This window comes from Alligator mississippiensis, chromosome 15 (assembly GCF_030867095.1).
Source record: "Alligator mississippiensis isolate rAllMis1 chromosome 15, rAllMis1, whole genome shotgun sequence".
NCBI lineage: Eukaryota > Metazoa > Chordata > Crocodylia > Alligatoridae > Alligator > Alligator mississippiensis.
This window is the reverse complement of record NC_081838.1, coordinates 2,744,513-2,758,459: the sequence shown is the minus strand read 5'-3', so window position 1 is coordinate 2,758,459 and position 13,947 is coordinate 2,744,513. Positions and strand designations below refer to the sequence as shown.

Below are 13,947 nucleotides of genomic sequence, written 5' to 3'. Positions count from 1 at the left end.
CTTGTCCTACCGAACAGCAAGAGACGCAGACAGGGCTGTAGGAAAGCTGCTATTCCCCCAGCAACGGCGACGGCAGCTGCAAGCCACCCATGTCACGAAGGATTAAGGAAGAGCAATAGGGGATGTTAATAAATGCATGTTCTCTGGTATTACCGATGCTTTTTTAAGGTAGGATTTAGATTATCTGCCCATCTCTGCTGAGGGAGAGCAACAGGGCTTTTTGTTCTTGGCCTGTAAAGCAACAGCATGCCCAGGATTATAGCTTTAAATGACCAAACCAGCAGAAAACCTTTTCTTAGAACATGCCCGTGCCCGCTGCATACTGGAAAGGCTGCGCATCAAGCATGCAGTTTGCTTGCCACGGCATCAGAAACTCCTAAAATGTACTTTATTTTGGGATTTGCCGACCGAATCAGCAGCATCCAGCACGTGCTCTTCAGAAGGTGTGAAAGAAGAAGCCCGATATGGCCAGTGATGGAGTCATCTGCCCAACGCTTTGACTGATGCCTCTCAGGTTGGGGTTGGCGGATGTGAGGATTCGTGCTCTACCTGTACACACGGCCTCTGCAAAGGTTGGCCAAATGCACAGGAAATGCAGTGGCTGTGATAAGGCTGAGTGATTGGGGCTGGGACTGAGGACCAGCTGGGCAAGGAGAGCGGGCCAAATGGTTAGAGCAGGAGTTGGCCTCCAGCAGTTTCCAGCATCTATTATCAGTCTTGCCACTAACGCGGCGCGTGAGCTCTGGTGCATAAAATTGGAGCTAATAACTACGCTTTGCGTGGGGGGCAGGCAGGCTTCAGGAGCTTGTACAACATGGGTAAAGTCCGTCAACGGGCCTTGGATGTAAAGTGACCTTCAACAGTTTTTATAATTTTCAATAAAAGTGTTCATGGTTTAAAAATGTTATGGAAACTCCCGTTCTTTTCTCCACACAACATAATTGGCCGTTTTTCAATCAGTTCAGCTGCTAATTCACTAGATTTTATTACTTGCTAAGGTAATAAAGACTGTGCCACTGACTATTAACCATTAATGCGACACAAGCTTGACTCTTCCTGCTCTCCTTATGGTTTGCAGTAGGGCATCGCTTGCTGGAGAGCCGTGAAACTATTATGTGCAGCAGTGAGACTGTCAGGAAATGTATTTTCCCTTCTGCATTTATTCTTCCTTTATCCTTCATCTGTGCGGTAGAACGAGAACTTGCACTATGGGATTGGCCCATTGGAAATGTAACTGAGGTTGGGTCCTTGTCAGCAGTCAGTCATTCAGCCCGTGCCAAACTGCACCTTCTGATCTTGAATGTCACGCTGGTGTAAACTTTGGCAGTAAGTTCAGGGCAGCAGAGCACCCAGATCCTGGCACATACCGCTGGGAATTTGGGAAGTCACCGATTCACAGAAGTTTAGGGCTGGAAGGGACCTCGTGAGACCGTCGGGTCCAGCCCCGCTGCTCTGGACAGGAAAGACCGCTGGGGTCAAATAACCCCGGTGAGGTGTGCGTCCGGTCTCCTTTGGAAGATCTCCAGGTTTTGTTCCTGGGTCTGCGTTTCTTTGTGCCGTGGGCACATCCACTCCCCTCTCTGAACCGTTGTTTCATTCTTTCTGAATATGGGGCTATTGACACCTGCTGCAAAATCGCGCGGTGTTATACTGGGGGTCGGACTTGATGATCTATTGAGGTCCCTTCTGACCCTAGCATCTATGAATCATCTATACCAGTACTGAGAAGAACAGGTTCAGCTGCTCATATTGCCATCGGCAGGAGACCCAAAGGCCCCTCATCCTTGGTAGCCAAGCTGCCTCAAGGTGAGCGCCCCCCTCCAGGACTTGGAAGTTGTCTGGCAATGGGGAGGGAAGCTTATTTAATGCATTTGGGAGTCTGGGCACCAAGGATCTTTTGCCAATCAATAGGCACTAGAGCAAGATCTGCCAAGGCAGACAAATGGGTTTTGGGTCTATTTATAAGTGGAGCCGTTCTGCAGGGCCGAGAAAGGGTCGGAGCGCATTAATAAACAATAGTCTGCACAGATCTTGGAGAGCAGCTGTTCGGACCGAAGAGGGGATGTGGCATACCGCTTGCGCTACGCGCTGCCTAATTTATCCTCACATCTCTCGACTTGCCTAATCCCCACTGATGCTGGAATTTGTGGTACCAAGGGGAAAACAGATCCTACGTATAATTTTGCATCCTGAAAGTGGACCTTTAATTAGTGCTATAAAGCGCCCTGAGAAATGTGCTCTGTTTGCTTTTAATTCCAAGTAAATATTCTCCTTGGGAGAGCATTTAGAGAAGGGACAGTTCTAACAAGGCGAAGCGGAGAAGTAGTGATATAACTTTATGGTTTGGGGTAACCATTTGTCACACCGTTGTGCCGTGCAGATAAAAAGCGAACTTTAACCAGCGCATAAAATAAATTGTTAGTGGTATTTTGTATGGCGCTGAAAGCTATTGCCTATGTATGTGGCATTGGGTTGTTGTTTTTTTTTTTGTGAGAGGCCCAAAGTAAAATGCAGAACGCCGCAGAATAACGACCAAAATACAATTTTAGAGTGATCTGTGCAGAAGATCTTTAAGGCATTGGAGATTTACAGCTTTCACCCACCGCTGAGTAGAAGCTGTCATGGGCTTGCTGCTGCTAATTTTGGCCTATGTTTGCTGTCTTTTCAAAAGTGCATAGCCTTGCCATAGCTCTGTTGCCCCTGAGGTCAGCGGGGAGGAAGGATGACCCGGGACTCTGCCACAGACTCCCTGCTTGATCTCGGGCAAGTCATCCCTAGGCAGGGCTCGGCTGAGCTTTGGCCCAGACTAGACGAAGATGCTTCCCCACAGTTCCTTGCACGGGCGTCTTGCTAGGAGCTGGTTATCAGGACCCCGGTGCCATCCCCTGTAAAAAATATCCAGAGTGCCTCCTGCCTGCTTTTCTGAAAAAAAGAGAAAGGAATTGAATAATCATTATAAATTGTTATTTAAAAATCTACTCGCTTTCATAAATACAAGTCAAATGTTTTAAATAGGCCAAATAAAAGCATAATTGAATTATACTGAGGGAAAATGAAGCAGCGTTTGCCTTGCTGCAGACAAAGAACTCTGCTTTTATGCTGCTGCTCTTAAATGAAATTCAATCTACTTTTGCTTCCCTTCTTCGCCGCGATGCTCCTGGGAGCAGGCAAATGAAAACAAGGCCAAGCTGGTTTCTCTGAAGAGAAAGCATTCGCAGCCTACCTAAAGGGCATGTTGTGAGGGCGTGAGGAAGGGAAAGGATGCTGCTTTGATCAGGGAAACTCGGTTAGCTCTTTGTTGCCAATATAAAGGTGTATAGGCCCTGGGCTGGATTCCCTTGGGCTTTTGCACCATGTACAAACTCGGCGTGAGATGCATCCATTTGGACTTAGTGGCAAACTAATGCACAAGATCCAGGGTGACTAGCTCCAGAGTTCCTTTGACCCCCACATACCACATCAGACGCCACATCAGAAAAGAAGGCAACAAGGGTAGCATTCATTGCAGCTATGGGATTGGCAAGCACCGAGTAGCAGAATTGAGGTGCTGGTGGCAGCAACTGAGGAAGGGACAGGTGAACCAGAAGTGGTCGCCTGTCACACAGCTTCCCTGGCACCATCAGCAGACAGGCTTCCTCCAAACCAGGGGAGCAAATGATACAGCATAGCATATGAGAGACGTGAAGGGAAAGAGATTTGCAAGAGCAATAGGAGAATCTGAGGGCATTTGTACACGGCACATTTTTGCCCTTTCTTGTGCTGCAGCAGTGTGACTGTTTGCATGGGCGGGTTTTCTGGATGCTTTAAGAGTCTTTTTTGGAGTTCACCCCTTTGAGTTGCTGCTGCTTTCGAATTGCCGATGCTTTTTTGTGCCATGTGCTGGCTCCCTGCTCCCACGGCTGCATGGCAGAGCATGGGGTGGGGAACCCTGGGCTGGCGGGGGGGGGGGTGGGGGGGAGGGGCATGGGATTGTCCCACTTTCCTGTGGTGCCGGGGACTGGGCTTAATTCATTCAAAAACCTAGTACGTGCAAACACTGATGGAACGCGCCAAAGCTTAATTCATTTGAAAACCTAGTATGTGCAAACACTGATGTGACACTCCAAAATAAACAAGTTTAAATTTTATAAAACTATGTAATTTAATGAGGGTTAAGCCCTGTGATGTGTACAGGTGCCCTGAGTGACCAACCTGATGTAATGTGAAGGGATTTCAGTTTCTCCAAAGTGCTTCTTTTCTACTGAGACAATTCTAAACTAGCTGCAATGGGGTGCCCAGAGCTGCTAATCAATGGTGGGAATATTGGCCTAGATAGACGATGGGCATCTCTAGTGGGACTAAAATGTCACGGCTTCTTAGTGCTGCTGCATAGTGGGCGCATCTACATGAGACACTTACTGCTCATTAGCCTAATAACACTGCACAGTAGCGTGGCGGTTAAAATCTGTGCTAATAGCCTACTGCACGGTGTTATTAGGGTAATGCGCAGTAAGCATCACAAAATAACCGCCTACCAGAACTACTGCACACTAACTCTAGTTCCTGCACATCTAGTTAGGACTTCATTAAGCAAGTACTAGAGAAAACGCGCAGTCACTATGGCACATTAGTGCATGTGTAGACACACCCAGGGAACGTATACGTTGAGCTCAAGTGGAGGAGCTCTGCGATTTGTTTGAAATCCCCGCCTGAGCCAAGTTCCAGGCGCCCTGCACCCGTGTCCCAGGTCTCCGGTGGGGCACAGGGCTTGCGCTGCCCTTTGTACTGGGCTAAATGTCAGTCAGCAGGGGCCTTCACCCCCACGCACCCCTGCTGTAATACCGGAGGGGAAGTAAAATGTAAATCCCTATGCAACCGAACTTATAAAGTCACGTTGTGCTTCGAGGCTGAACCGAGAAGGCCGAAAGACAACAAGGAAATTCCAGGTGTGTGCACAAGTGTTTGGTGGAGGTTTCAAATGCTTAATACTGTTAAATCCTGAACAAACCCTTAGGCCATAAAAAAACTGTTTCAGAGGGCCACAAAGGCTCTTAATTGCCATGGGTGACTTCAGCTTTTGTCCGGGTGGATGCTTGGCCTCCATCCCAAAAGCACCGTATGTCAGGCAGTCTGTTGCAGTTGGTAATTCAAGGACCCAGGTTCTTCACACTGGTCCTCCTGGGCCTTTGAGTGGCCGGGGTGGGGTGAAGCAAGCCGCAGGCATGGCAAATCCGCGCCGGCACTGCCCCGGTAGGCTGCCAGCAGTTTCCAAGCTGCCCTTGAAAGACGTGGCTGTTTAAAAAGTTAAGCCTCCTTTCCCTGGCACATAATAATTTAATGCAGTTTCTCGCTCCCTGAAGCAGCTTGTCGAAGCAGACAGTGGAGAATTATCCGGACAGAACCAGAGCTGCGGGGCTGCACGCTTCACACTGGAGGAAAGCAGAGTGTTTGTTGGTTTTTCCCCTCGTTGTATTGACAGTAAGCCTGATTAAAGGGGCCGGCTGGCCTGCTGCTCACGTCATAGTTTTGTATACGGGTTCTGCCTGAGCTCGCTCTCTCCAGACACGACTGTCAGAGCAGCGGTCCCTCCGTGCCGGAGAAGCTTGCTTGTTTGCCTCGATTTTTCCCGTAGGTCGTCTCTGAGCTGGTGTCCGGGGCTCCCACAGTATATCCCCCCCTTTCCTGCGAGGGCAGGATTGCCCGGTGCCGAGGGTGCTGACCTGCATCTCGGGAGAGCTGGATTCAAGTCCTTGTTCAGCCACAGACTTCATGTCCGGGGCAGAAGGTGCACAAGCCGGTTGGACCCAGATCGGTGAAGTCTGATGCTACGTTCAACCGGGTGTGTCTTAAACTAGTTTCAGCCATTTGGAAACTGGTTTACGTGCGCTGAACTTCTGTTCTCGTACAGGTTTAAACCAGCTTCTGATGACTTCAACTAACTTCTGTCCCTAGCCCGTGCTTGATCCCGGTCGAGTCAGATCGTCCCAGCATGACCGACGCGTGCCCCGGGGGTGTGGGGCATGGTGGCGGTGGGAGTGCGGTTGGTGGGGGGTGCGGCAAGTTGCCACCATTTTTGTAGGGGGTGCACATGCACCCGCGTGCACCCCCTGTGCATCGCCCCAGCTTCCCAGTAAGGGCTAGGTGCTTGAAGAGGGGGAGCCGGGTGCCTAAACACCACTGTGGATCTGGGCCTCAGTTTCCCATCTGTCAGAGGGGAAGGTCAAGCATAGGTAGTTGTTAGGGTTTCACCCCCAAGTTGTCCATCCCACTTCTTCCTTGCAGCGATGACTAAAGTGAGCTTGTCTGGGGACGGAGGGTGGTATGTGCAGTCCTAATGTGTGCAGGACAGAGGTGTCCATAGGCCAAGGGAGATTGTCAAGATTGTCCAGCTACCGCCAAGCTCGGGGAGCGGTTGTCAGAAGGGCTCAACGCTGTTGGGTGTGCTGAGCTTGTCTGGAAACCTGGGTATGGGAGCCAGGGTCTGGGGTCCTGACTTCTTTAGATGGCAGACGGGACCAGTGGCTGAGCCCTTGAGGGTCTAGGCCCCTGGGTCTTCTCCCCAGCGGGCCCCTGCCTGTTCCCTCGTTGGTTTTATATTTATAGGAGTGTTTCAGGCTCCTTAAACTTCTCTGCATTTAATGATGTGTTAAACCCTCTGCCAGTTCTCTAATTCTCTTGCTGCTCTGGAGCGCAGTTTCGTCCGAGCCTGGTATTTTGTCAATTTTTAATTGTTTAAATATCCCAACTAATTGTCCTAACTACTCTTGCATGAACGTGAAACTCCAGACAGCATTTCAGCTCAGTGAGCTCAGATTTAAGCCCCAAGGATGGAAACAAACTTTGGAACCAATTCTTTTCCCAAACTGACCTCCACAAACTGCCATTTGGGATACATTTTCTGATTTATTTTTCTTTATTATTATTAATATTCAGAGAAACGTGAGTTGATCACTGAGGTGTGTGTGCGAGCATGTATCTCCCTCCTGCTTTTTTCCTTTCTTGAGTTTTCCAAGGTGGTGAATATAGGGTGAAGATTTTCAGCTCTGAAGTCTTCAATCCACAGAGCAATGAACCACAGGTCAGCCTTGTGCTGCGTCCGGGAAGTGGAGGGAGCTCACCTGTATTTTCTCATATAATTCCTGGCCTTTGCCTGCAGCAGCATTGGTGTATAAGGAGTTTGAAGCAGAGACCATCTTTATGTCCAGCAGCTGTACAGCACCTAACACGATGTAGTCCTGGTTTATGAATGAGGTTCAGTACAAATATACATTATTTGTGGAACAAATCAGAAAACGAGGGTGGGAAGGGAGCTCAGGAGGTCACATCTAGTCCAACCCCTGCTCAAAGCAGGACCAGCCCAACTAGATCATCCCAGCCAAGGCGTTGTCTAGCCAAGTCTTAAAAACCTTTAAGGATGGAGACTGCACCACCTCTCTGGGGAGCCTGTCCCCGTGCTTCACCACCCTCCTAATTAGAAAGTTTTTCCTAATCTCCAACCTCAACTTCCCTTGCTGCAGCCTGAGCCCATTGCTCCTTGTCCTGTCGTCTGCCCCCAATGGGAACAGCCCAGCTCCAGCCTCTTTCAAACTGCCTGCAGGCAGTGGCGATACGTAGGGGGTGCACGTGCACCCCCAAGAGTGCTGGTGCACCCCCTGACAGGCCACGCTCCCTGCTTAGGCAACAGACGGGGGGGCAGGCGGCAGCACCGGTGCCCCCCATGAGTGCTGGCCAGGGAGTGGGAGCGCTGGATGAAGTGCTGCTGCCACTTCCCAGTTGGTGTCATTACCATCCCCCCCCAGTTGCTGAGATTGGCTGGGGGGGCACATGCCCCCCTACTAAGGTGGTACCAGTTGCCCATGCTTGCAGAGAGTTGAAGGCTGCTATTAAATCCCCGCTCAGTCTTGTCTTCTTCAGACTAAATCCGGCCAGTTCTGTCAGCCTTGTCTCACCAGTCCTGTCCCCCAGCCCCCCAACCATTTTCACTGCCCTCCGCTGGACTCTCCCCAGCGTGTCCACATCCTTTCTGTAGTGGGGGGCCCAAAAGTGGGCTCAGGACACCCCCCGTGACATAACACACTGGACAGAAACTTGGGGAGATGCGCACTCAGTTTCCAGCTCCGCCACAGTCTCCCTATGTGACCTCAGGCAAGTCACTTCATCTCTCCGGGCCTCAGTTCCAGGGCTCGTGCCGCTTCCCCGCTTTGCAGGGCTGTTCAGGGCTTCTGCGCTGTGGTGAGCACGAGGTATTCCCCGGGCTGTTGGGTACCCAGGCACGTGCAGTGTTGCATTTTTGGGAGGCCATTTAAGGCTTTCAGCAAAAAAAAAAAAAATTTTTTTAATTGCAAAATGCCTCCTTCCACAGGAAAGGTAGTCAGACAAGAGGGGAAGCACCTTTTCTCTTGCTGCAGAGAGGATGACACGGACCCATGGCTGGAAACTGCAGCGAAGTAAGTTTAGATTGGCGATCCGGAAGCATTTCTTCACTGTTGGAGTAGAGCGGCGGCGGAGCGATGCCCGGGGGTTGGACTCCATCACTGGAGGTGTGCAAGAAGAGGTTGGACAGGCACTCGTCGGGGACGATCTAGGCATAGCCACGCCTATGTTGTACTGTGGGCATTTCCCCCGCTTTTGGGCTTTTCTGGCTGCCCTTCTGCCCTTTCTGCTACGTGTGTGGGGTGTTTTTAAACCTTCCTCAGCAGCAGTGGGTGTTGAGTACAGCCAAGGCTGGGAACAGGAGCCTCTGCTCCTGCTGCGACCAAGCCGGAGGCTCCCGGCTAGAGAGCCTTGCCCTCCTCTGCTCAGGGTTGGACCAGTCGCAATATTTGGGGTCGGGAAGGGAGTTTACCCCATGGTCAGGTCGGTACCGGCTGTGGGGATTTTCGCTTTCCTCTGTAGCCCTCAACCTGGGATCTCTTGAGCATGCATTTACACCACAAGCGTCTTGACGCCCATCTTGCTGCGGTCATCTCATCCCAGCGGTCTTCCCTGCCCGGGTGCAGGGGGCTGGACCGGATGAGCTGCAAGGCCCCTTCCAGCCCCTAACACCTACGAAACTATCAAACGTGTCCTAGGAGGAGGGCACTGGCTGCCGTGGTTCCCCTGCCTTACCTGTGGCAGGCTCGGGCGTTAGGGCTGCGTTGCGTCAGGGTTGACGGTAGTCCCGTGTGGAGTTTGGATGAAGGCTCGCCGATCCTGCCTCAGGTAGGGGGCTGCACTCGACGACCCGCGGACGTCCCTTCCAGCCCGCCGTCTCTCTCCGATTCTGTGAAAAGAGTAAAATCATTCTCTCATGAAAGGAAATAGCTCCTAGATGTCGCCCCTGCACCAGGCAGCTTCTCGCCTGCTGCCTCCCGTGTCGCTTTCCCCGGTATTTATAGAAGAATGGCAATCTTCCAATTATCCCCATTTGCTCTGTACAAGCTCAGCAGAGGGAGGCCCCGTGCGAGTGCAGAGCTGCGAGTGCCAGCGCCCACACGCGCACGCTCGCCAGCCGGGCACGGCTGCCTGCAGGACGCGGGGCGTGGGCCCGACGCGGGCAGGATCTCGTACGAGTGTGATTATCAAATTGCACCGATCTGTGCGGCGTGACTCTTGGGTCAGGCAGTGCCATCCTGCGCGCGGGGCTCCGAGGGCAGGTCGTAATCAGGATGGAAAAAGCTGCCCGGGGTGCTCAATCTTCCTTTGGACAGACAGGCCTCTTCTGCCACCTCGCCTGCTGCTCCGTCCACTAAAACAAAATCAATTCGCCGGCCTGCCGCACCGCCGTATGTGTGTCAATCAGGTAATGAAAAGATCCATTCTCACTTAATTTGCTTTGATTGAAGCTGCAGACCTCCTGCTGCACCTGCCTCAATCTCTTCTCCTGTCCCTTCATTGATTGCTCACAGCAACGATACCCATTCATCTTGGAAGATCAGTCAGGACTGGATAAAGAGCCTCTGCAGTTAGAAATGGGATCTGCTCCCTGGCAAGTGGGCTGGTCTGTGGTGCATGGGGAGGAGATGGAGGGAAAAAAAGCTTTATTCCTCCCCCGTCTCAGCACAAACATGGTCCTTTGGGATCACGCTATGAAATGCTGCTTTTGGAAATCATACTCTGAAGGGTCAGGGACCTGACCCCGCTTCCTAAAGTGCAGCAAAACGCAGAGCCTTCTTCATGTGCCACCAGGGAGTTTCCAGGATGGTTTCAACTGGTGCATCCCATCCGAATCGGTGTTATCCCCAGTGAACAGGATTTACGGCGTGCTTCATAGACCTCCTCTCCAGCTTTAGGAACCAGCGTCAGCTTTATCACCCTTTCTTGCAGCACTCATGCACAAGCCACAGGATCTGAAGACAGTGCCAGGTGGACGGGACAAGGACGGCTGGTTTCTGAAATCTCTTCAAGCCGCAATAGCTGGCTTTGGATGAAAGCCACCCCTTGAGAGTCAGCGCTGGAGGTGGATGCACTTTCCTGTGAAGATATTGGACACCGTACCACTCTGACTAGTCGTTTTCCTTGCATGTCCCGTAGGGAAGAGCTGGCCACGCTGGACATGGAGTGGGGTGTTGCTTTGCAAAGGTTTAGAAACTCGGATCACGTTTCTCATGCATGTTCAGAGGTGCAGCACCGTGGGATCCTAGGCACGCGGCACCGCGGGATCTTAGCCGTGCGGCACCGCGAGATCCTAGACACACGGCACCGTGGGATCTTATACTCCTGTGAAATGCCTCCCTGAGGGCATAGGCCCCGTAGGATGCTGCTGCCCAGGGGAAAGGCCCCAGGCGCAGAGGACAGGTTGCTTTGGGCCACGACTCTCGGGAGACACCGGGGCCGCGGTGGGGTGCTGCAGGATGTCGGGGAGCCGTGGGCTGTCCTTGAAGGACGTGGGTGGCCCGTGGTGAAGCAGGGTGCAAGGCAGTCACTAGACCTCCCCGGGCCGTGGCTTCGGATGCAAGTTCCTCTCATCTAATGCTCAGCTCCTGCGCGCTCAAGGGCATGCGCCGCTCACCTCCAGCTCATTCGCATGCATCGAACGTGTTCCCATTCCAGCTCTTTTCTGTTTGATCTCTAAGCAATTAATTTCGTCCTTCAGCAGCAGTCTCCCTTCTAGGCCGGCTTACACCAAGTGGGCTAATTATGTGCCCTCTCCTCACAGTGCCAGCACTGCCTTGGGGATTGCCCAGCTCTGCCTTCATCAGAAACCTGCTTGCAGGGACTCCTTCCCCGCAGCACTAGGCTGGCAAACTGGAGACCGGCTTCCCCAGCCCTGGAGCTATGCCTCGCCCACCTCCAGAGCAGCAGCTCTGCCACGTCTCCGCGCTGGAGGGCACGAGCGGTAAAAGGAGGCCGCGCTGTTTAACCGCACAAAGGGGGAGCGAGAAGTTGCCCAGGGGCTCCCTAACCTGTAGTCTCCCGTTGCAGCATATCCAAAGGCAGCGAGGCCTTGTGACATATGGTGCTGGCTTGGGCCTTGACAGATGTTAGCTTGGTTCCCAGCTGTGCCACGAGCCGCCCGCGCAGCTTTGAACAGGGCACGCCGTCCCCGTGGTCCTGCTGACTTGAACGCGCACACAAGCGAACAAATGGCTGGGGGGATTCCCTCTGGCGTGCAGGGGGAGGCGTCTTCTCCGGGGGCGAATTGCCCTCGCCTGTGCTCGGGTGACTTCAGTTCGCGCCCCGCTGGAGAGCTATTAGGCGTTTTAAGGGACGTGTGGGGAAGCAGCGGTCTGCCAAGCACCTGTCCCTGGCCAGCTCCCAATCCACCTGAGCCTGGACTTTGCTAACCTGCCTCTCCGAGGTAGGACGGCAATTCTTGCTTCCTTCTGCCCTTGTCTCTTTGGACTGCGAGCTCACTGCGCAAGGGCTCAGGCAGCCAAGGCTCTTTGGGTAAATGCGATATCTTTTATTAGACCCGCTCTCTCTCGCTCCTCAGCATGGTGAGGGCCCCGACGGTAGTTGAGGGTCTGTGCAACACCTGGTGTGACGGCCGCCTCCGTCTCGCTTGCAGCCTGGAAGCAGCATCACAGCAGCCGTCCCTTTGAGTTCTCCAACGTTTCCTTTTGGCAAGTGCTGTTTCTTTCCCATTCAAAACTGAGCTCTGAGCAATCCTTCGTGGTCCAAGCATGAGATCATCTCCTCTTCCCCTTGCATCAGTGCCCATCTGCTGCTCTTCCATCTCGTTTAAGGATTCGCAGTTGGCACGTTTGAAATATCGTCACCTGGGTGCTTCCTGGAAGGCTCCAGGCCCCTTGTGAAGTTTATGCAGATAAAGAGATAGTGGGCGCATCTGCACGAGATGTTTTCTGGAGGGCTGACTAATTAGCTCCACGGTAAATGTCTCGGCATCTACACATGTGTCGGGTGCAGGAAACGAATCAACTCCGCAGCAGGGTTGTACTTGTAAATGCAAACTACCCTGCTGCGGAGTCGTGTAGACTCTGACCCAGCTGCCTGGGGCACAGGGGTGCTGCAGTGTGGGTGCCCCATAATCTCACAAGGTCCCTAAATGTGGGCGAGCCCGTGATTGCATTCAAACAGCGTGCCTGGGAACAAAAAAACTCCGGAGCAATTAGCTCCAGAGTTTATTCATGTGCACGGACTGCACGTGCAGACCCGCCTGGTGAGTGGCACTTGGGTAGATGGGTGATACCAGCTGGAGTGGACACTGGACAAGCCGACTTAGCCTGCAAGTCTTAACGGCAGAACAGCCTCACATCCGAACGTAGCCGAGCCCTCCACGGAGCACCCAGCAGAGACGCGCTCCTTCCACAAAGCACGACGGAAAATAGCGGGGCAAGTCCTAGAAAGCAGAGACAACAGTTCCTGCTTCTCTGCCGCTCTGATCCAAGTCGTGGCTGCTTGATTCGGGGCATGGGAGGTGGTCGCAAGTGTGGGGCGCGCCGTCTGCATCTGCCCGGAGACAAAACGCCCTTCTCTGAGTACACGCGTCAATCGATCTTCAGTAACCGGTGTCTTGCACCGCTGAACACAGAGCCATTGATCAGGCCGAATCGATTCATTCACCTTCCCTTTGCTGTTCCCTCCTGCCGCGCTTGTTGACTCCAGATCCCAAGGCAGAAAAGCCCAGCCTTCAAAGCGGAGCTGATTATTCTGTGCAGGTCTGCCTGCCACTTGCATCCCCGTAAGGCTGCCTTGGCCCCTGGTTCCCTGCGCCATTTAGGCTTTTGTTCAAGACAGCACTTAATCTGGAGGATGGTTGCATCCTGCTGAAGTTGATGGGGTTTGACTTGAAGCAGGCAGTGCCAGTCTTTCCTGAGCGAAGGTCTGACACCGGTGAAAAATGGGTACAAAACTCTGTTGTTCTGCTCTACGGGCTTCCCCACTGGGCAACCCCTCCCATCGGTTGTTGCTGCAGGAGTGAAACCTGTCTCTGGGAGCATTGCATGCCTTGCGTGGCAGCCTCCCGCTCAACGGAGAGCGTCACGTTGGTCAGCCATCTCCCATCCGTGCCGTGTAAGCCAGAAGCGCAGGGGAGATGCAGATAGGTTTAAATCGGAAATCCTGGCCCCAGATCCATGCTGCAGTCACGGAAGCAGGGCTGCAGCGGGTGGAAAACGGCACCAAGTCACAACAGCATCGTCTCTATCCATTGCGCACCAGTGTGAGCCTCGGACTTATACCTAGGCTTAACTTCGAGCATGCGCACACCTGGTTTTTTGGGTAGGGATACAAGAGGATCCCGGTCTCTGACAGATCTGCAATGCAAGCAATAAATAATTAAGCCGAGCTGGAGGCACAGCGCTCGGTGCCATTTGTACGGATGTACATGAGTGCGCAGGTTTCCGGACAGTTGTGACTCAGGCTCTTAGGATCCCATCTCATTTAATCAAGCATGCTGCAATACAGAGCAATACTCCTATTAATCACAGGCTGACAGAAACCCCAGCCTGTCTCCGTGTGAATTATCTGAGACCTACAGGACACATCTATTATGAAAATTCCTGTTAGAAATGGCTGCGTTGTCAT

The 13,947-nt window shown here is 52.7% G+C and overlaps 1 long non-coding RNA gene across 1 annotated transcript in view; it reads right to left on the bottom strand.

The window, feature by feature from the left end:
- Positions 1-961: 961 nt before the first annotated feature.
- The window catches only part of LOC109285113 (uncharacterized), a 52,533-nt gene continuing 39,547 nt past the window's right edge, over positions 962-13,947 (bottom strand). Inside the window, exons 2-3 of the long non-coding RNA XR_002092784.2 lie at positions 9,088-9,241; positions 962-2,922 (exon numbers count right to left, since the gene is read on the bottom strand). This is a non-coding gene — a long non-coding RNA (uncharacterized LOC109285113). The remainder of the gene's footprint in view (positions 2,923-9,087; positions 9,242-13,947) is intronic.